Genomic DNA, 21,990 nt, shown 5'->3' on the forward strand with positions numbered 1-21,990 from the left:
ATTTATGATGTTATCTCTTCTTCTTGGATTGTTCCCTTTACAAAGATGTAGTGACTTTTTTTGTTCCTCTGAATCAGTCTTGGCTTGGAATCCACTTTTTCTGCAAAGAGAATAGCTATCCATGCTTTTTTTTTTGGTACCGGGGATCGAACTCGGGTCCTTGAGCTTGTGCAGCAGGCGGCAAAACCACTGAGCTAAATCCCTGGCCCCTACCCATGCTTTTTTTCTGGGTTCCTGTCACTTGGAGTGTTGTTTTCCATCTTTGGATTTTTAGTCTATGAATTTCTTTGTGAATTAAATATATTTATTGTATGTAGCATATTGTTGGATCTTGCTTCTTGATCCATTCTGCCAGTCTGTTTCTTTTGGTGGATGAATTGAGACCATTTACATTGATGGTTATAACTGAGATGTATTGACTTATCCTTGTCATGTTATTTTGCTGTTGTTGGTGCCCCCGCTTTCCCTTCCTCTGTTTACTTGCCTTGCCTGGTAAATTTATTCTGTTGGGGTAAATGGAGCTGTAGTCCTCATTTGCTCTTTCTAAAATATCCTTCAGAACATTCTGGAGTACTGTTTTTGTTGTCGTGAGTTTCTTCAGGTGTTCTTTACCATGGAAATATTTCTCCATCAATTTTTAAAGGTAGTTTTGTGGGGTAGATCAATCTGGGTTGGAGGTTGTTTTCTTTTAGGGCTTGAGATATTTCACTCTTAGCTCTCCTTGACTTGAGGGCTAGTGTTGAGAAGTTTGCTGTGATTCTGATGGGCTTTCCTTTATAGGTGATGTGTTTTTCTTCTCTAACAGCTTTTAATATTCTGTTCTTGTGTAGTATTTGTGGAATCTTGACTACTATATGCCTTGTTGGTTTTTTTGATCATAGCTAATTGGAGTTCCATATGTCTCACTTATCTATCTGTATGTCAAATTCTTTTTCCATATTTGGAAAGTTTTCTGCTGTTACTTCTTTTTGTTTTCTGCTGTTACTTCTATGAACAGTTTTTTAATGTCATTTGTGCTATCTCCTGCTTTTTTTATTGGTACCAGGGATCAAACTCTGGTCCTTCTGCTTGTGAGGCAGGTGGCAGAACCACTGAGCTAAATCCCTGGCCCTCTCTTGCTTTTCCACCGACTCCAATCAATTTTACGTTATTCTTCTTTGCATCATCTAGCAGCTGTGAATTGATTTTTCATGATCTCTGGCTATTTTTAAGAAATCATTCTTTTCATGATAACTAACCACAGTTCCCCCTTGTATCAGAATCTGATATTCTGTCCTCACATTGGCTCATTCTGCTGCATCTTCTTTGTTTGGAATGTTTAATCTCCTGGATATCTGTTTGAATGTGTTTCATGGGTTCCATCTCTTTCCTATACTTGGTGTTCCTGGTTTCCATCATTTTCCTAATCTCTCTTTTTTTGGATCTGTATCTGCTCTAGAGTTACTAACCTTGTCTTTCATTATGGTCACCATCTCTGTAGTTATTTGATACATTATTTCTGATTTGATTTTTTTCTAGAGCCTTATTCATTTACTTTATTACTTTTGCAGTTACCACTTCAAAGAGTGCATCTGGGTGACTTTCATATTGTTTCACCTCATTCATTGCCCCTGGGTTTCCTTTTGGTGAGCTGGAAGTCTGGAGTTGCATCTTGCTTCCATTTTCTAATTTCAGTTTAATTTCTGGGTTGATGCTTGTACATTGCTTATGATAAGTAACTTTATTGCTAGTATTTAGAAACCTTAGGAAATCACTTCTTCTCTGAGACATCTTCTAGGTGTAACTGGGTCTTGAGTTTTGAGTCTATTTCAAGGTCCTACCTCTTCAATTTACTAGGGATGAGAAGTTGCTGCCTATTTGGCCTAACCCTTTATTCTTTGACACTGTTCTATAGTATTTTTTATGATCCTCAGGCAATCTCAGTCTTGACATACCAGGAAGAACAATTGATTAGAAGAATGATGTAACCTTGGCTAAAGTAGTATAATTGGCAATAACAATAGCATCAAACACAGCCTAGGAAATGACAAACTGTGATGACTATTAATTTTCCACCTTTAACCATGTGAACTATATTAGTGGTTATATAACAAAATCTAAAACAAATCAGAAAATTGTATAAATATGCCCTCAATATTATGATTTTACCCTCAGGGGAGAAAGCTTAAAAGGGGTTATGGGGAAAAAGAGATATAGGGCAGGGGAATGGGGAATGGGGAAAAAATAAGAACCAAGATACATCATGTAAAGGTACAAGATCCCAATGATAAATGTAACTGTATTGTATATCTAAAATGAACCAATAAACTTAATGGAAAAAAATAGAGATATAGAAGAGGAAGAGATTAGAAGCAAGGCTGGAAGACAAAGAAAGATTAAATGAACTTTGGGAAACTAGTGACGAGTACAGGAGGGAAAGAGAGAAGGAAGAAATAAAAACAAGAACAGAACAACAACAATAACAACAAAATTAGAAACAATGTTCACACATATAAAAACAAGAACAAGAAATCAAGAAAAAATAAAACAAAAACAAAAACAAGGAAAAAAAAAGAACAGAAGAAAAAAAGTCCACTTCAGGGTGTGTCTCTGCTGTCACTGGTAGACAGAGTGGCAGAGACCACATCCATGTTGATTAATCCCAGCAAGCCAGTCATAGATTTATGGTGGGGTAGTGCATAATCCCAACAAGCCTGCATCTTTACTTCCACTGAAATTCAGGATAGTTGCTGGCTGAATCAGGTTCCAGCCTGATTATTCAGGCTGATTTCTTCAGCCTGGAACCTGATTTCTTCAGCCTGGAACACTCCAGGTGTCTCTTGCCAGCTTGAACTCAGCTCCCTGACTTCCTACCGATTTGAACTCAGTTCTCACTCTGACACTGGGGCCCACTAGATGGAGCCAGTCTGCAGCTGCTCTGAGTTCCAAGCTCAGTTGGCTCCTCTCCAAGATGGCTACCAGCCAATTGCCCTCTCCTGGGGTACATCTGAACCCAAATAACTCACCAGCCACTGAAGTCTGCTGCATCCACTCCTTCTTTCTATTGGTGTGTTTCTCCATGGAGGCCTCTGGAATCACCTGTAGTCACTGTGTGTCTGCAGGTTCAAGCCACTCTTTGCATGCAGCAAGTTAGGAACCAGGGAGAAAGTGCTGCTTGCCACCTCTTTCTTCTGCATTGATGTCTCTCTCTTCACTCTCCCCATGGGGTTCAATTCTCACTTAAGATTCTTGCTAAGTCCTGGGGACCAATTTCCCTCCTTCTTCTCTTCCTAACATTGCTATATTCCAGCATCTGGACAGTAACTCTCAGGGAGGCTGTTTCTCTGCTGTTCACCACTCTGCCATCTTCCTGGAAGTTGCCTTTGTTCCACTTTCAAAAGCTCTATTTTCATCAATTTTCCTTTCATTTCATTTCCCTTCCCCTTCCTCCATTTCTTGTTCCCCTATCCATTTGAAGTAGATCTCCTTGCTTACTATTTACCTACCTTCTCTCTCTCTCGCTCTCTGTATATATTCTTATATAAGAGAAACCATGTGATATTTAAGCTTGTGTGTCTGAGCTATTTCACTTAATATTATGGCTTTTAAGTTGCATCCATTTACCTATGAATGCCTCAAGTTTATCTTTATGGCAGAGAAGTACTTCATTGTGTATAAATTCCACATTTTCTTTATTCATCTGTTGATGGGCATATAGGCCATTTCCAAGATTTAGCTATTATAAATTGTGATGCTATAAACATAAGAATGCATATATCCCTGTAATATGATGACTTTAACTCTTTTGGGAAGATATCTAGAAGGAGAATAGTTGGGTAAAATGGAATTTCTATTTTTAGTTTTTTTGAGGACTCTCCATAGTGATTTCCATAGTGGGTGTACTAGTTTACACTCCTACCAATAATGAAGAAGAGTTTCTTTTTCTCCACATCCTCACCAGCATTTGTTATTATTTGATTTTTTGATGATAGCCATTCTTTCTGGAGTACAGTGGTATCTCAATGTTGTTTTAATTTGCATTTCTTGAATGGCTAGTGATATTGAACATTTTTTCTTGTGTTTGTTGACCATTTGTACTTTTTCTGAAAAGTGTCTATTCATTTTGGTTGTGCATTTCTTGATTGGGTCTTTTATTTTGAAGGGCCTAAGTTTTTTTGTGTTCTTTATATATTCTACATGTTAGTCCTCTGAGGAATACCTGGCAAAAATTGCACCCCCCTTTTGTAAGTTGTCTCTTCCATCTATTGGTGGTTTCCTTTGGTGTGCTTTTTAATTTAATGTGATCTCATTTGTTGATTCTCCATATTATTTCTTATCCCATTGGTGTTCTGTTCAGAAAGGCCTCTGCTATGCCTATGTCTTCAAGAGTTTTACCTATTTTGTTCTCCATCAGATTAAGTGTTTCTATCTTAATATTTAGATCTTTGATCTATTATTATTTTAGTTTAGTACATGATGAAATATATGGGTTTAGATTCAATCTTCTGCATGTGGATATCCAATATTCCCAGCATCATTTATTTTTATTAAAATTTTTTTGTTTTTCAGTTTTTTGAGACAGGGTCTCACTATGGAGTTCAAGCTGGCCTCAAAATCACTATGTAGCCCAAGCTGGCCTCAAACTCACAGCAATCTTCCTGGCTCATCCTCCCAAGTGCTGGGATTACAGGCATGCCCCACCATGCCTGGCTCCAACACCGTTTATTAAAGAGGCTCCTTCCTCCAATGTATATTTTGGCCCCTTTGTCAAAGATCAAATGGCTGAATGTGCTTGGTGTTGTTTCTGTTTCCTCTGATCTGTTCCACCGATCCACATGCCTGTTTTTGTGCCAGTGCCATGCTGTTTTAATCACAGGAGGTTTGTAGTATAACTTCAAATCTGGAATTGTGATGCCTCCTGATTTGGTTTTATTACCCAGGATTGCTTTTGCTGTTCTGAGTCTTTTCTGCTTCCATATGAATTTTAGGATTTTTTCTCTAGATTTGTGAGAAATACTATTGATATTTTGTTTTGGATTGCATTAAATCTATGTATGAGATTTGGAAGTATGGCCATTTTGATTATATTGGTTCTACCTATCCAGAAACAAGGGATATCTTTTCTGATATCCTCTCAATTTCCTTGTTCAGACTGATGTAATTTTTCTTTGTAGAGGTCTTTCACATTTTTGGTTAGATTAATTCCTGAGTATTTAATTTATATTGATGCTATTGTGGATGGTATTGCTTTCCTAATTTCTTTCTCAGTGAGCTCATTATTAGCATGTAAGTATGCTATTGACTTGTATTTATTTTGTATTCTGCTACATTGCTAAATTTGTTACTTCTAGGAATATTTTGGTGGAACTTTTGGATTCTGTGAGTAGAGTATCAAATCATCTGCAAATAATAATACTTTGATTTCATCCTTTCTTTTCTTTTTCTTGCCTGATTTCTCTGCCTAGTGTTTTGAGGACTATGTTGAACAGAAGTGGTGATAGTGGACATCCTTGATTTTTTCATGATTTTAGATAAAAAGCTTTCAGTTTTTCCTCATTTAATATGATGTTGCAGTAAGTTAGTCATAAATGGTTTTTATCAGATTGAGATAAAGTTCTTTCATACTTATTTTCTTCAGGTTTTTTAAAATCACGAGTGGCTGCTGGATTTTGTCAAAGGCCTTTTCTGCATCTACTGAGATGATCATGTGATTTTTGTCCTTGCTTTTATGTGATGAATTTCATTTATTGATTTTCATATGTTGAACCATCCTTGGTTCCTTGGGATAAAACCCACTTGGTTATGGTGTATGATTTATTTTTATGATTTTTTTGCATTCTGTTTGCCAATATTTTGTTGAAGATTTTTTCATTTATATTCATTAGACACTGGACCATAGTTCTCTTTTTTGGCTGGGTCCTTGTCTGGTTTTTGGATCAGGACAATGTTAGCTTCCAAGAATGATTTTGAGAACACTTCTTCCCTCTTGATTTCATTAGAGTTTGAGGAGTATTGGCGTTAGATCCTCCCTGAAGTTTTTGTAGAATTCAGCAGTATATCTATTAGGTCCTGGGATTTTCTTAATTGGTAGGTTTTATTTTTATTTATTTTTTCTTTAAAAAGTTTAATGCTTGATAAAATAAAACAAACTTTTAGTACCATAGAAACCTTCTGACATGTACAATGACATATTATAACTATGTACAATTTCAAAAACAAAAACTTCCACCTCCAAGTAAAGTGATTTTGAACATCCTGACTATAGTTAAGCTATAAGAAATTTCCTAGATGGCTAATGTTTTCCTTGACTTGGAAATAAATCAGACAATTAAAAAATATAAATAAGACCTTTAATGAATTGAGAATCATAAAAGTGCTATCTGAAGCTCAGTCATCTGGATCTTGGGAGGTTTGTAGTAGTTGTAAGAGTTCAACAAGCAAAATGAAACCCTGTGAATGTTCAAACTTCAGTCTTCCAGGACAGGTCCTGTAGGTTCACAGTTGGTCTGTTGAAGATAAAAAGCTATCCCTTGTTGTAACAGAACTTGCTATATGGCTCGTATTCCATTTTTGACCAGCTCATGGACTCCATTCTCATCAGTGATTAATGGGGCATGGAATTCTTTATCTGCCACATAACTTTCTAGTCCTTCTCCAGCATAGGAAATAAGAGGAGAGATTTCACACTGGATCGGTACATCACTGGCATCCTTCAAGCAAGGAATTGCTGGAAGGCGAGAACCATTTTCATGTATGAAGTGGCCCCCTGCATTGAGGACCCAGCAATGATGAAGGGACATCAAAGTATGCCTTGCAGTTGTAGGGTTGTCCTTCCCATTCGGACTGTCTGCATTCTTTAGTGGGGAAAACTCATCTTCCTGTAATACTTCATACACCACAAACTTCTTTGGAAACTGGAAGATGTCAAAGACAAATTTTCCCATCTTTATTCTGTTTGCCTTTTCTGCTTAATTAACTCCCCCTGGGAATCCACATATGGAATCTTCTTTTGAGCCACGTGGTGCTGCAGCTGAGGTTCATAAACATTGACAACATCTCTCAGAAATGGTACAGTGAAGAAATGATTAGCCATGTTGCCCACGTTGAACAACAGTCATCCATCTCAGCTTCGTTTTTGAGCTGTTGCCAGGGAAATTTCACTATATTCTACCACCTGGTACACACCGTCCACTTGGCAAACCACTCCATCTGGTTCAGTAGGGTTCATCTTCTCTATCACCTTTGCCCCACAGTCTTCTCCTTTCTGAATGCAAAATCCAATAAATCTTGGGTCTGCCACTTTTACGAATATATTGTCCACACAATAGACATGAATGCACCAAATGCCTCTTTGTTCCATATCCTCTACAATATTCTGGGCTGCAAGAGCCTGATAAAGACTCCCATTTCCATCACGGAATGAAGTGTTTGTTGACATAATATTTTTCAGCTAACAGTTGTAGCTTCAGCATATGCTCTGCTCAAATCTGAAAAAGTGTCTTATGGGATGGTAAACCAACATCGTACATTCCCTTGGCATAAGAAACTCCCAGTCTTTTTTTTTTTTTAATTCTTTTATTGGTACATTTTGGGTATACAACACAATTACATTTCTCATTGGGAATTGTACCTTTACATGATGCATCTTGGTTCTTATTTTTTCCCCATTCCTAGCCCTCCCTTCACCCTCTCCACCCTTCCCTATTTACAAAGACTTTATTTCCATTTTTTTCCATTTCTCATCATTTGTCCTTTCCCTTCTTTCCTTTCCCCTGCCCTCCCCACTACCCCTACCCCTTTGGACATTTTCTTCCTAGTTTGCATTATCGATTATTCATTCTAATCATTGGTACATTTTAGGTATACAATATAATGACATTAATTATTGGAAATTTGCACCTTTACATAATCTCGCTTGGTTCTTATTTTTCACCCTTGCCCAGCCCTCCCTTCAACCCCTCCAATCCTCCCTATTTACAAAGATTTTGTTCCTATTTTTCCATTTTCTCATATTAATCCCATTCCCTTCTATCCTTTCCCCTAGCCCTCCCACTTCCTTCCCCTTTGCCCCTTTTCTTCCTATTTCACATTACCTATTATACATTTTAGTCCTTATTTACACTTTCAGTTTCTCACACCAGAGAAACTATTTGGTATTTACACATGTGTGTCCTATTTATTTCACTTAAGAATATCGCCTCAATTTGCATCCATTTAGCTATAAATGTCTCCAATTTCTCATTTTTTATGGCTGAGTAGTACTCTATTTTATTTAAAAACCACATTTTCTTTATCCAGTCTCCAGTTGATGGGCATTTGGGCTGTTTCCAAGTTTTAGCTATCACAAACTGTGCTGCTATGAACATGGGTGCACATATATCACTGTGGTATGATTCTTTTAATTCTTTGGGGAAGATCCCCAGCAGTGGAATAGCAGGGTCAAATGGGACTTCCAGTCCTAGTTCTTTGAGGTATCTCCATACTGATTTCCACAGTGGTTGCACCAGTCTACACTCCCTCCAGCAGTGGAGCAGGGTTCCTCTTTCCCCACAGCCCCGCCAGCATTTGTTATTGGTTGATTTCATGATAGCAGCCATTCTTTCTGGGGTGGCAACTCCAAGTCTTGTCCCCTGCCCACCAGGTAGAAGGAGAACTGCTACTTTGTTCTGAGAAATCTGGAGAAGTTCTCGCTTGGTGTGGCTCCCCCCAGCTCCGGCTCCAGATCCCTTGGTTAGGCCACACATTGGGTCCCTGAGCCCACCCAGAATATATATTCTAATCCGGGGGGCCGGGGCAGCGGGGTGGGCCAGGAGGGGGGCCGAGGGCAGCACCAGTCCCGGCTCCCTGCCCCTCTCACCTCACTGAGTCGGTAGGTTTTATTTTTATTACTGCTTCATTTTCATTGCCTGCTATTGGAACAAAGACCAGTTTTAATAGAAAAATTATATGACTTCACTGCAGAAGTTTTATTTTTATTTGTTTGTGTTTTGTGATAGGATTTTACTATATAGTTCAGGTTGGCCATGAAGTCACTATGTATCCCAGGCTGGCCTTAAACTCCTCTGTCCTTGTTTTAGACCTCTGCTATTTTGGCTCTGATGTGGCATGGAAAAATTCTTTTCTGATCATGCCTATTGGAGTTCTATATTCTTCATTTATCTGCATGTTAAATCCTTTTCCCATATTTTAAAAGTTTTCTGCTATTACTTCAGTAAGCAAGTGTTTTATGGCATTTTTCTAACTTCTGTTTTATCACTAATTCAAACTAATCTTAGGTTAGTCTTCTTTGTGTCACCCAGCAGCTGTTGGATTCATGTTTCATGTTCTTTTGTTGTTTTTTAAAATTCATTACATTTATTGGTACGTTTTAGGTATACATTTTAGGTATACATCAACATTTATCATTGGAAATTTATACCTTTACGTGATATATTTTTTTAAAAAACTTTTATTTGTACATTTTAGGTATACAGTATAATGACATTCACCATTGGAGATTTGTATCTTTACATAATGTATCTTGGTTCTTATTTTTCTTCATATTCTGCCCTTCCTTCAACCCCTCCACCCTTCCCTATTTACAAAGTCTTTGTTTCCATTTTTTAATTTTCTCATGTTTTTTTTCCCCATTAAGTTTATTGGTACATTTTTGGTATAAAATACAGTTACATTCATCATTGGGATCTTGTACCTTTACATGAGTATCTTGGTTCTTACTTCTTTCCCCTTCCTTTACCCTCCCTTCACCTCCTCCACCCTTCCCTATTTGCAAAGACTTTGTTTCCATTTTTTTTCCTCTTTTCATATTTTTCCCTTTCCCTTATTTCCCTTCCCCTACCCCTCCCAACTCCCCTGCTCTTTTAGACCTTTTCTTCCTGTTACACAATATCAGTTATACATTTTTAAAATTACAATATTAAGATCTAGGAGACATTACACAGATTTTACAGAATTTAAAAGGATATAGAAAGCATATTACAAAAATCTGTTTTGAAATAAATTTGACAACTTCTAAGAAGTACCTTGGAAGATAAATTAATGAAACTAACTCTGGAGGAAATATAAAATTTGAATAGCACCTATTAAAGAAAGTATATTCCTAGCTTGAAAACCTACCTATATGACAACAGCAGGCTCATATACATTTTAACTGATAAATTATATCAAACAATTAAAGCATAAAAAAGAAGGAACACTTCTTCCCTCATTTGAGGAACTCAACATTGTGCTAATCCTAAAACTGGATAAAGATAATAGAAGAAAGAAGTATGAACATAGATAGAAATTTGTTTAACAAAACAAACTATTAGAAGTCAGATCTGGCAGGATGTAGAAAGTCTTTTTGTTATAGGGATGGCAGTGTTGGTCCAGCACTGGAAGATCCACCCCCAAAAGTCATCCTTTTAACAGAGGAAAGGAAAAAGCCATATGATCCTGTCACTAGTCAGAGAAAAAGCACTGGACTAAATTCCACAGCTGTTCATGGCAAAAGCTATCAGGAGTCTAGAAGTAGAACAGAACCTTCTCAACAGATTAAAGACATGTACTCCACACCTCCAGCGAGAATGCCTTATATAAATGGAGAAGATGCAATGCTTTCTCCTTAAGGTGGGGAACAAGGGCAGATATGCTTACTCTTTATCTGTCCATTAAACTTTGAAACCCAGTCCCCACCAAAATAGTCTGGCAATAAAATGACACAACTAGGATAGGATTGGCATGGCAGAAGCAAAATCTTTATATGCAGATGAAATGATCATCTACAGAGAAAATACTAAGAAATCTCTAGGAGCCCCTAGAACCCGTACTTGAATTTAGCAGGATTAGAAAACACAAGGTATATATAAAAATTCAGGTCTGTGTATACTTGGTATAAGTGAAGAATTGGATATTGAAATTTAAAAGTTATGTAGGAGTACAAAGGACCTAGAAAAGCCAAAAACAAAAACAAAAACAAAAACGGTGTTGTAAGACGTTCAGTACCTAATTTTAAGACCTCCTCTAAAGCTACAGTAATCAAGGCAGCATTGGTGTAAGGAAAGACATACAGATCATTTGAATAAAACAGAGAATCTAGAAATAGAACCATACATATATGGTCCACTGAGTTTTGAAAGATTATTTAACCTTAGCATTTTATAGAATATAAACTCAATTCAAGAGCCGAGGAAGAGAGTGTTTGCAGCAAATGGCACTAGAATACCTGGTATCCGTATATAAAAAATTAACCTCAACCCTTTTTTTCCATACATGAAAATATCTTGAAGGGCTCTATGAACCTAAATAAGAAAGCCTAAAAGTATAAAACTTTAAGAAGAAATTATAAGGGAAAATATTTATGAATTCAGGGTAGGCAAGAACTACCTAGGATACAAAAAACATGATGTATAAAAGAAAAAAATTGATTAATGGGATTCCATTAAAATTTAGAACTTCAAATGACATCATTAAAATGAAAAGTAGTCCTTAAACAGACCATATTTACAATGGATATAACCTATGACCAGAATATATAAAGAATTCTTAGAGCTCATTAATAGACAACCCAATTAAAATGTAGACCTAAGAAGATGATAAATAGCCAGTATAGCTCAAGGAATGGTGTGCAACTCTAGAATCAGAAAAATACTAATCAGTACAATAATAAGATTGAATTATACACTCATTGGGGAGATGAAGTCAAAAGTTTTAAAAGTCTTTTCATGACTTTTTCTTTTTGTTGGATTCTCCCTCTTTGCGTTTAATTTGTCACTCCCAATGGATTCATTCTGCTGGGTTTCCTGGGGTTGTGATCCTCATTGTCTTTTCCTAGGGTATTGTCTAAAATGTTTTGGAGTGCTGGTTTGGTATTCATGAAGTTTCTAAGGTGCTCTTTGTCATGAAAGTATCTTATTTCTCCATCAGTTTTGAAAGATAGTTTTGCAGGGTACATCAATCTGGGTTGGAGGCTGTTTTCTTTTAGGGCTTGAAATACATCACTCCAAGCTCTTCTTGCCTTGAGGGTTTGCATTGAGAAGTCTGCTGTGATTCTGATGGGCTTTCCTTTTATGTGATTTGTTTCTTTTCTCTCACTGCTTGTAGAATTTTGTTCTTCTGTTGGATTTCTGGAATCCTAACTATTATATGCCTATGTGTAGATTTTTTTTGATCAAGGCTAGCTGGAGTCCTATATGCCTCACTTATCTCTATGTCAAGTTCTTTTCCCCTCCTTGGGAAGTTTTCTGCCATCACTTCTGTGAAGAGTTTTTTATGTCATCTGCACTCTCTCCTCTTTCTTCATTGACTCCAATCAGTCTTATGTTATTCTTCTTTGCATTGTCTAGCAGCTGCTGGATTGATTTCTCGTGTTCCCTTACAATTTTAAAGCAACTTTTCTTTTCCTCCTCACTAATTGCAATCTTATCTTCTATATGTGAAATTCTATCCTCACATTGGTTCATTCTGCTGCACAGATTTTCGGTGGAGTTTTTAATCTGTTGGAAATCTGTTTGTATCTGTTTTATGGATTCTATTTGTTTCCTATGTTGGAATTCCATCATGTTCCTCAGATCCTCTATTTTTTTTATCTGTGTCCTCTCTAGATTTATTAATCATGTCTTGCACCATGAGCAAAATCTTTGCTGTTATCTGAGTAATTATTTCTGATTTCATTTTTCTCAGATCCTCTTTTGTTGCCAGTTGAGAGAGTCCAGGTGGTTGAGTATCAGATTGTTCCATCTTGTTTTCCTTTGGGGTTGCTCTAGGTGATCCAGATGTCTGTTTTTGAGACTTGTTTATGTGTCTTCTCATTTCCACAGGAGGGTGTGCTTCTGGCGCCCACAAGGCTCACCTTCTCTGCCCTAGGAGCTTGGGATGGCAGCAGGGGAGATTCTTTCCGGGTTCTGGGTCCGGCTCAGCTTCTCTGCCCTGGGAGCTTGGGATGGCGGTGGGGGAGCTTCCTTCTGGGTGCTGAGACTGGCTCACCTTCTCTGCCCTAGGAGCCTGGGATGGAGGTGGGGAGCTTCCTTCCAGGTTCTGGGACTGGCTGAGCTTCTCTGCCCTCCAATTTTCTCATGTTAATTCCATTCCTTTTTCCTTTCCCCTACCCCTCCCACTTACCCTTCCCTTTGGACCTTTTCTTCCTATTTTATATTATCTATTATATATTTTGATCCTTATTTACACTTTCAGTTTCTCACACCAGAGAAACTATTTGGTATTTACACATGTGTGTTCTATTTATTTCACTTAAAAGCATGACCTCAATTATTTAGCTATAAATGCCTCTAATTTCTCATTCTATATGGCTGAGTAGCACTCCATTTTATAAAAAAACCCACATCTTCTTTATCCAGTCTCCAGTTGATGGGCAATAGGCTGTTTCCATGTTTTAGCTATTACAAACTGTGCCGCTATAAACATGGGTGAATGGTGAACATATATCGCTATGGTATGATTCTTTTAATTCTTTTGGGAAGATATACTGTAGGGGAATAGCTTGGTCAAATGGGACATCTAGTCCTAGTTCTTTGAGATATCTCTGTACTGATTTCCACAGTGGCTGCAACAGTGGACACTCCTACCAACAGTGGAGAAGTGTTCCTTTTTCTCCAAAGCCACGGCAGCAGTTGTTATTGGTTGATTTCATGATAGCAGCCATTCTTTCTGGGGTGAAGTGGAATCTCAGCACTGTTTTCATTTGCATCTCTCGAATGACTAGTGATGTTGAACATTTTTTTCATTTGTTTATTTGCTGTTTCTACTTCTTTGTCTGAGAAATGTCTGTTCATTTCAGATTTCATTTTTTTGGATGCTATTGGGAAGGGAGTTGTTTCTCCAGTTCCTTTTTCAGTGAGTCTGTTGTTTGTGTATAGGAAAGCTCTTAACTTTTCTGTGTTGACCTTGTATCCAGCTACTCTACTAAATTGGTTATTAAGTCTAGAAGACTTTTGGTGGAGTTCTTGGGGTCTTCTATGTAGAGCATCATGTCAACTGCAAATAATGACAGTTTAACTTGTTCCTTTCCTATCTTTATCCCTCTTATTTCTTTCTCTTGTCTAATTGCTGTGGCTAATGTTTCCAAAACTACACAGAACAGGAGTGGTGATAGTGGACATCATTGTCTTGTTCCTGATTTTAGAGTGAAGGATTTCAGTTTTTGACCATTTAGTATGATATTGGCTGTTGGGCTTTCATAGATGGCTTGTATCAGGTTGAGATAAAGCCTTGCCTATTCCAATTTTTTGTAGGGTTTTTAATCATGAATGAGTGTTGGATTTTGTTGAATGCTTTTTCTGCAACTACTGAGATGATCATATGGTTTTTGCCCTTGGCTCTATTGATATAGTGTATAACATTTATTGATTTGTGTATGGCAAACCATTCCTGCCTCTCTGGGATGAATTCCACTTGATCAGAGTGTATGATCTTCTTTTTTTTCTTTGGTTTTTTTTTGGAACCGGAGATTGAACTTGGGTCCTCGTGCTTGTGCAGCAGGCAGTGAAACCACTGAGCTAAATCCCCGGCCCTGTATGATCTTCTTGATGATCTTCTGCATTCTATTTGCCAATATCTTATTAAGGATTTTTGCATCTATGTTCATTAGGGAGATTGGCTTATAGTTCTCTTTTTCGGTTGGGTCTTTCTCTGCTTTGGGGATCAAGGTGATGCTTGTTTCCAGGAATGAATTTGGGAGTATTGCTTTCCTTTCAATTTCATTGTAGAGTTTAAATAGTAGTGGCAGTAGTTCCTCTCTAAATATCTTGTAGAATTCAGCAGTGAAGCCATCAGGGCCTGGGCTTTTCTTAGTTGATAAGTTTTTAATTATGTTTTCAATTTCATTGGTTGATATTGGGTTGTTTAGAATTTTTAGGTCTTCTTCATTCAAATGTGGTAATTCATATGTATCTAAGAATCTGTCCATTTCTTCTGTGTTGTCCATTTTATTTGTGTATAGCTTCTGGAAGTAGGTATTGATGATCCTCTGGATTTCTGCTGGGTCTGTTGTAATTTCACCCCTTTTATTCCTAATTGCATGGATTTGGGCCTTTTCCTTTCTTTTTCTGACAAGGTTGGCTAAGGGTTTGTCAATTTTGTTGATTCTTTCGAAGAACCAAGTCTTGGGTTCATTGATTTTTTGTATTGTTTTCTTAGTCTCCATTGCTTGATGTCTGCCCTGATCTTTATAATTTCCCCCCTTGTATGAGCTTTGGGCTCGTCCTGCTCTTCTCTTTCTAGAAGCTTGAGGTGCAGCATCAGGTTTTTAATTGGGCTCATTCTGTTTTCCTAATATGCGTATTCACTGCTATGAATTTCCCTCGTAAGACTGCTTTCATTGTGTCCCATAGATTCCGATATGTTGTATTGTCATTGTCATTTAATTGAAGGAACTGTCTGATTTCTTCTTTAATTTCCTCTGTGACCCATTGTTTATTCAGGAGTGTGTTGTTCAATTTCCACCTGTTTATGAAATTTTTTGAGTTTCTTTTGCTATGGATCTCCAATTTCATCACACTATGGTCTGATAATATGCAGGGGATAACTTCAATTCCTTTGCACTTACTTAAACATGTTCTATGTGTGAGTATGTGGTCTATTTTGGAGAATGATCCATGTGCAGCTGAGAAGAATGTGTATTCTGATTTTGTGGGATGGAAGATTCTGTAAACATCTGTTAAGTTCATTTGTTCAAGAGTTCGATTGAGTTCTAGTATTTCATTACTTATTTTTTGTCTAGTTGATCTATCATCTATTTGTGACAGTGGGGTGTTGAGGTCCCCCACTACAATTGTATTAGTGCATATATGACTTTTCATGTCCATTAGTATTTGTTTTATATAGTTGGGTGCACTAGTGTTTGGTGCATAGATATTTATGATTGTCATCTCTTCCTCTTGGATTCTTCCCTTTACAAGGATGTAGTGTCCTTCTTCATCTCTCTGCATCAGTGTTGGTTTGAAATCTACTTGATCTGCAAAGAGGATAGCTACTCCTGCTTTTTTTGGGTTCCTGTCACATGGAGTATTGTTTTCCACCCTTTAACTTTCAGTCTATGAGTTTCCTTTTGAATGAAGTGTGTTTCTTGTATGCAGCATATTGTTGGATTTTGCTTCTTGACCCATTCTGCCAGTCTATTTCTTTTGATTGGTGAATTGAGACCATTAACATTGATGGTTATAACTGAAACGTATTGACTTGTCATTGCCATGACTTTTTCTTTTTGTTGGGTTCTCCCCCTTTACATTTAATTTCTTGTCATGCCAGATGGATTCATTCTGCTTTGCTTCCTGGGGTTGTGATCCTCAATGTCTGCTTCTAGGATATTGTGTAAAATTCTTTGAAGTGCTGGTTTGGTATTCACCAAGTTCCTAAGGTGCTCTTTGTTATGAAAGTATCTTAATTCTCCATCCATTTTGAAAGATATTTTTGCAGGGCACATCAATCTGGGTTGGAGGCTGTTTTCTTTTAGGGCTTGGAATATGTCACTCCAAGTTCTTCTTGCCTTGATGGTTTGTGTTGAGAAGTCTGCTGTGATTCTGATGGGCTTTCCTTTGTATGTGATTTGTTTCTTTTCTCTGACTGCTTGGAGAACTTTGTTCTTCTGTTGTGTTTCTGGAATCTTAATAATTATATGCCTATGTGTAGATTTTTTTTGATCAAGGCTATCTGGTGTCCTGTATACCTCACTTATCTGTATGTCAAGTTCTTTCCCCCTGCTTGGGAAGTTTTCTGCCATTACTTCTGTGAAGAGTTTTTTTTATGTCATCTGCACTCTCTCCTGTGTCTTCATTGACTCCAGTCAGTCTTATGTTTTTCTTCTTTGCATCATCTAGCAGCTGCTGGATTGATTTCTCATGTTCCCTTATAATTTTAAAGCCATTTTTCTTTTCCTGGTCATTAATTGCAATCTTATCTTTTATATCTGAAATTCTGTCCTCACACTGGCTCATTCTGCTGTGTAGACTTTCAATGGAGTTTTTCATGTCCTGGAAATCTATTTGGATCTGTTTTATGGATTCCATTTGTTTCCTATGTTGGGATTCCATCGTGTTCCTGAGCTCCTCTCCAGATTTATTAATCATGTCTTGCACTAGGAGCACAATTTCTCCTGTTATCTGAGAAATTATTTCTGATTTCATTTTTTCCAGATCCCCTTTTGTTGCCAGTTCAGTGGGTCCAGGTGGTTGAGTATCAGAATGTTCCATCTCATTTCCTTTTGAGGTTGCTGTAGGTGATCTAGAAGTCTGGTTTTGAGACTTATTTACATGTTTTCTCATTTCAACTTGGGGGGCAGGGGGGTGCTGTTGGTGCCAGCGCGGCTCACCTCCTCTGAGCTGGGAGAGGTGGGACAGGGGCTGGGAGTGGCAGTAGGGATGGTGGCCTGGAAGCCCCTTCCTCTGGGCTGGGAGCAGCGGGACAGAAGGCAACCCAAAAGCCCTTTCCTCTGGGGTGGGAGCAGTGGGAGGGATGGGGGCCAGGAAGCCCCTTCCTCTGGACCAGGAGCAGTGGGATGGTGGCTCAGAAGCCCCTACCTCTGGGCTGGGAGCAACAGGAGGGATGGTGGCTGGGATGCCCCTTCCTCTGGACCAGGAGCAGTGGGACGGCAGCTCAGAAGCCCCCTACCTCTGGGCTGGGAGTGCTGGGATGAATCCCTCAATGACAGATTCTTGTTGTTACATTTTTTTGGTAGGGGAGGTTTCAGTGAAGTTTACAAGGCATTTGATCTAACAGAGCAAAGATATGAGGCTGTGAAAATTCATTAGTTAAATAAAAAGTGGAGAGATGAGAAGGAGAATTACCACAAGCATGCATGTAGGGAATACCGTATTCACAAAGAATTAGATCATCCCAGAATATTTAAGCTGTATGATTACTTTTCATTGGACACGGACTTGTTTTGTACAGTATTAGGGTACTGTGAGGGAAATGATCTGGACTTCAACCTGAAACAGCACAAATTAATGTTGGAGAAAGAAGCCCAATCCATTATCATGCAGATTGTGAATGCTTTACTCTAAAGTACTTAAATGAAATTAAACCTCCCATCATACACTATGACCTCAAACCAGGTCATATTCTTTCAGTAAATGGTACAGCGTGTGGAGAAATAAAAATTACAAATTTTGGTCTTTCCAGGATCATGGATGATGATAGCTGCAATTCAGTGGATGGCATGGAGTTAACATCACAATATGCTGGTACTTATTGGTACTTACCACCAGAGTGTTTTGTGGTTGGGAAAGAACCACTAAAGATCTCAAATAAAGTGGATGTCTGGTCAGTGGGTGTAATCTTCTATCAGTGTCTTTATGGAAGAAAGCCTTTTGGCCACAACCAGTCCCATCAGGCCATTCTACAAGAATGCTACTGAAGTGCAGTTTCCGCCGAAGCCAGTTGTAACACCAGTTGAAGCAAAGGCATTTATCCAGCGATGCTTGGCCTACTGAAAGGAGGACTGCATTGATGTCCAGCAGTTGGCCTGTGACCCCTACTTGCTGCCTCACATTTAAAAGTCAGTCTCCACAAGTAGCCGTGCTGGAGCTGCTATTGCATCAACCTCTGGGGCATCCAGTAACAGTTCTTCAAATTGAGACCTATTCCAAGGCCACAGACTGTTCAACACATGAAGTAGACAAGTGGCATTCAGCAGTGGGTTTGGAACATAGCGAATCTGAATGGATCTCATGAAACCTGTACCAAGTGCTTTTATTTTCTTGCTTTTTTTCCATCCATAGAGCATGACAGCATTGATTCTCAATGAGGAGGAACCTTGGGCAGCTCTGGCCAGGCCTCATAGGAAAAGGCCCCTACCAAGGTTCCAGCATCAGTGGCCACTGTGTGTGGCTGCTCTGAGTGAGGAAAAAAATTAAAAGGAAAAACTGGTTCAATGTACTGTGAATTTGAAAACTTACAGACTCAGGGAGGTCCCTGATGCAATGCTTCAGATGAAGAATGTGGACTTGAAAATACAGACTGGGATAGTCCAGTGTCTGTATTTAAACTTGTTCTTTTCTTTTAATAAAATTTAGGAAACATCTCCTGAAAAGCTTGTAGCACAAAGACTCAGCTGGGCATGGTGTTTGACTTCTGAGGGAAAAAGTTGCTATTGCCCGTTAAAGGCACTAGAGTTAGTGTTTTATCCCTAAATAATTTCAATTTTTAAAGATATGCGGCTTTCCTCTCCCTTTTTTTTATTTTTGAAGGAATACATTTGGTCATAAAAAAAAAGAAAGTGGAATGATGGTTTCCAGGGGCAACTGGGGATAGGTAGAAGTGGAAGGATCCTTGTTTTGTAGGTTTTAATAATAATTGCTTAAGGGGTAAAGAATTTTAATTTTGTGAGATGAACAGAGTTCTGTGGCTGGGTGTGGTGGCACATGCCTGTAATCCCAGCACTCAGGAAGCTGAGATAGGAGGATCGCAGCAAGTTCAAGGGCAGTCTGGGCTACATAGTGAGTTCAAGGATAGCTCAGACTACATAGTGAGACCGTGCCTGAAAAACCAAAAAGAAAAAAAGAAAAAAAAAAAGAAAGGAAAGAGTTCTGTGTATGGATGGTGCTGCTGATGGTAGCCCACAACATGTATGTATTTAATGTCGCTGAAGTGTACACTTAAAATTGTTAAGATAATATGTTTATTTACCACAATGAAAAATATCTTCAATAAGATTTATTTAGTGAACAAGTACTCTTTGAGCTTTAATAAATTCCAGGCCATGTGTGCTAGACACTGGAGATAGAACAGTGAATAAGAAAGACAAGGTCCCTGACCTCACAGAGATTGTCTTCTGGTGGGCAAGACAAGGAAAAAACAAATATTATAAGTATTATGAGTATTATAAAACTCATGAATTGGGGTGGGGAATCTGATGGAAGCCATGGGCCCTCTGTCCAAGAAAACCCAAATCTGACTGCACCTGTGCATATAGTTTTAGGAAATTAATGGACAACTGAAACCCACCTGAGTGTCCATGAATCTAAGGTTAGGAACCCATGCTTCCTGGCCCCCCAGTGCTTTATGGGAGGAATTCTAGCATATTGAGCTTGTTGTACAAGGTTCTCTGATACAGTTTGTGCCCATATCTTTGGCCTTACCTCCTGCTTTCTGCCCAGCCATGAAGACCATAAGCACTTCCAGTTCCCTGAATTTTCATTCTGTGTGCTCTCATATCTCCCTATCTTTTCCCAGATGCATTGCCTTAGGGACTCCTATTTATCCCTTAAGACTCAGTATGAATATCCTCTTTTAATGATTACCTCTTTTGCCCCTCTTTTTATGTCCCTTATAGAGACAAAGTCAGACATGTTCTGCCACACAGAGTACCTAACACACTAAAATTGGTTTTTTTTTTTTTTTTCGGTACTGGGGATCGAACTCAGGCCCTTACACTTGTGCAGCAGGAGACGAAACCACTGAGCTAAATCCCCGGCCCCTTACTAAAATTGTTTGTGCTCATTATTTTATTCATTTATTAATGCAGCTCATATTTATTGAGCATCTAGTATTGCAGCCCCACTCCTAGGCTATCCTCACGATGCTTACAACTTAGTGAAAATAACATATATTAAAAACACAGTTATGCAAATAAATGTAAATTAAAAATTGAAATAAATATAGGAAGGTTGAGAATAGGACGAGAGTATTGAGGCTAGTGATGGGACGCAGGTCAGGAAGTCTCTTGGAAGAAATTTACATCGAGAGTAAAGGATTATGAGAGTTAGCCTGGTGAAGTGTGTGTGTGTGTGTGTGTGTGTGTGTGTGTGTGTGTGTGTGTAGCATTCCTGCATAGGGAAGAGCAAGCTTATATCATGCGTAAACTTTCCTTGATGGACCAGGAAGGCCCAAGTCAGAGAAGGAGTGTTATTTAAGTTTGTAACCCTGTGTTAGGGATAGAGTGGATATTCTGAATGAATGTTGCTCAGTGTAGAATTATCAAAAACAGCTATTAGATGAGGTAAAGTATTGTTTTTGATAGTGAAATAAATTTGCCTCTTCATTTTATTTAAATGCCGTGTTAAAGGAATTAAATATACAAAACTTTTAGAACCAGTGAACAAGTTGGGTAGAAATTTTCTGGGTGGGGAATTAAAAATTTTTTTTGAGATGGGATCTTAGTATGTGGTCTAGGCTGGCCTTTAACTCTTGGGCCCAACCCCACCTCAGACTTTTGGATGCTGGGACTATAGGTATGTAATACTTTGCCTGGCCAAAGCAATATCTTACTACTAATTTATTTATTTTTATAGTTGTAAAGATTGAACTCAGGGCTTCATGAATGATAGACAATTACTCTACCATTTAGCTATACTCCTAGGCCCCCTAATTTTTGTTTTTAGGCCAGATGCCTTGTGCATATTTATTTATTTAAATAAGGTGAAATTCATATAACATAAAGTTAACCCTTGTAAAGTGAACAATTCAGTGGTGTTTAGCACATTCAAAATGTATCTGCTTACAAAACATTTCATTATCTCCAAAGAGACTCCCCCCACCCCTGTGCCCATTAAGCATGTGGATAGGATTTAAGCTTCTGAAGCACAGGGACCATTTGTCTTGTTCACCCTATACCCTTAGTGCTTAGCCTAATGTTAAACTGGTGTTTGTTGAATACACAAATAACCTCCCAATCCTACAGTTATCTCAGTGGGTCTTTCAGTTGACCAGGGCTTTTTTCGGGTATGTTATTTGTTACATATATACAATATTAAAATTTATTTTTCTGAGCCTAGCATGGTAATCACAGTTATTGAGGAGGCTTAGGTGGGAGGATCACTTGAGTCAAGGAATTAGAGACCAGCCTAGGGAGCATAGTGAAATTCCATTGCAAAAAATTTTTATTTCTAAATATGGTATAATAGATATAAATGTTAAATTTACCATCATAGGTATTTTTAAGTATATAGTGCAGATGTATTAAATACATTAGTAGTGTTGTGCAACCATCACCATCATCCATCTCCACAATGTTTCAACATGTAGAACTGAAATTCAGTATCTATTAAACAAAAACTTCCAGGCTGGGCATATAGGTTG

The 21,990-nt window shown here is 38.2% G+C and overlaps 1 protein-coding gene and 1 pseudogene across 3 annotated transcripts in view; one reads left to right on the plus strand and one right to left on the minus strand.

Annotated features, from left to right (window-relative positions):
• The window catches only part of Slc5a1 (solute carrier family 5 member 1), a 157,382-nt gene that overhangs the window by 48,552 nt on the left and 86,840 nt on the right, over nt 1–21,990 (plus strand). The gene's annotated exons all lie outside the window — the stretch shown is intronic.
• On the minus strand, nt 6,528–7,770 carry LOC101708747 (UDP-N-acetylhexosamine pyrophosphorylase pseudogene; annotated as a pseudogene).

Source organism: Heterocephalus glaber, unplaced genomic scaffold (genome assembly GCF_053883595.1).
Source record: "Heterocephalus glaber isolate CG9 unplaced genomic scaffold, H.glaber_assembly_v1.0 deba00001687, whole genome shotgun sequence".
In the NCBI taxonomy this organism is placed as follows: domain Eukaryota; kingdom Metazoa; phylum Chordata; class Mammalia; order Rodentia; family Bathyergidae; genus Heterocephalus; species Heterocephalus glaber.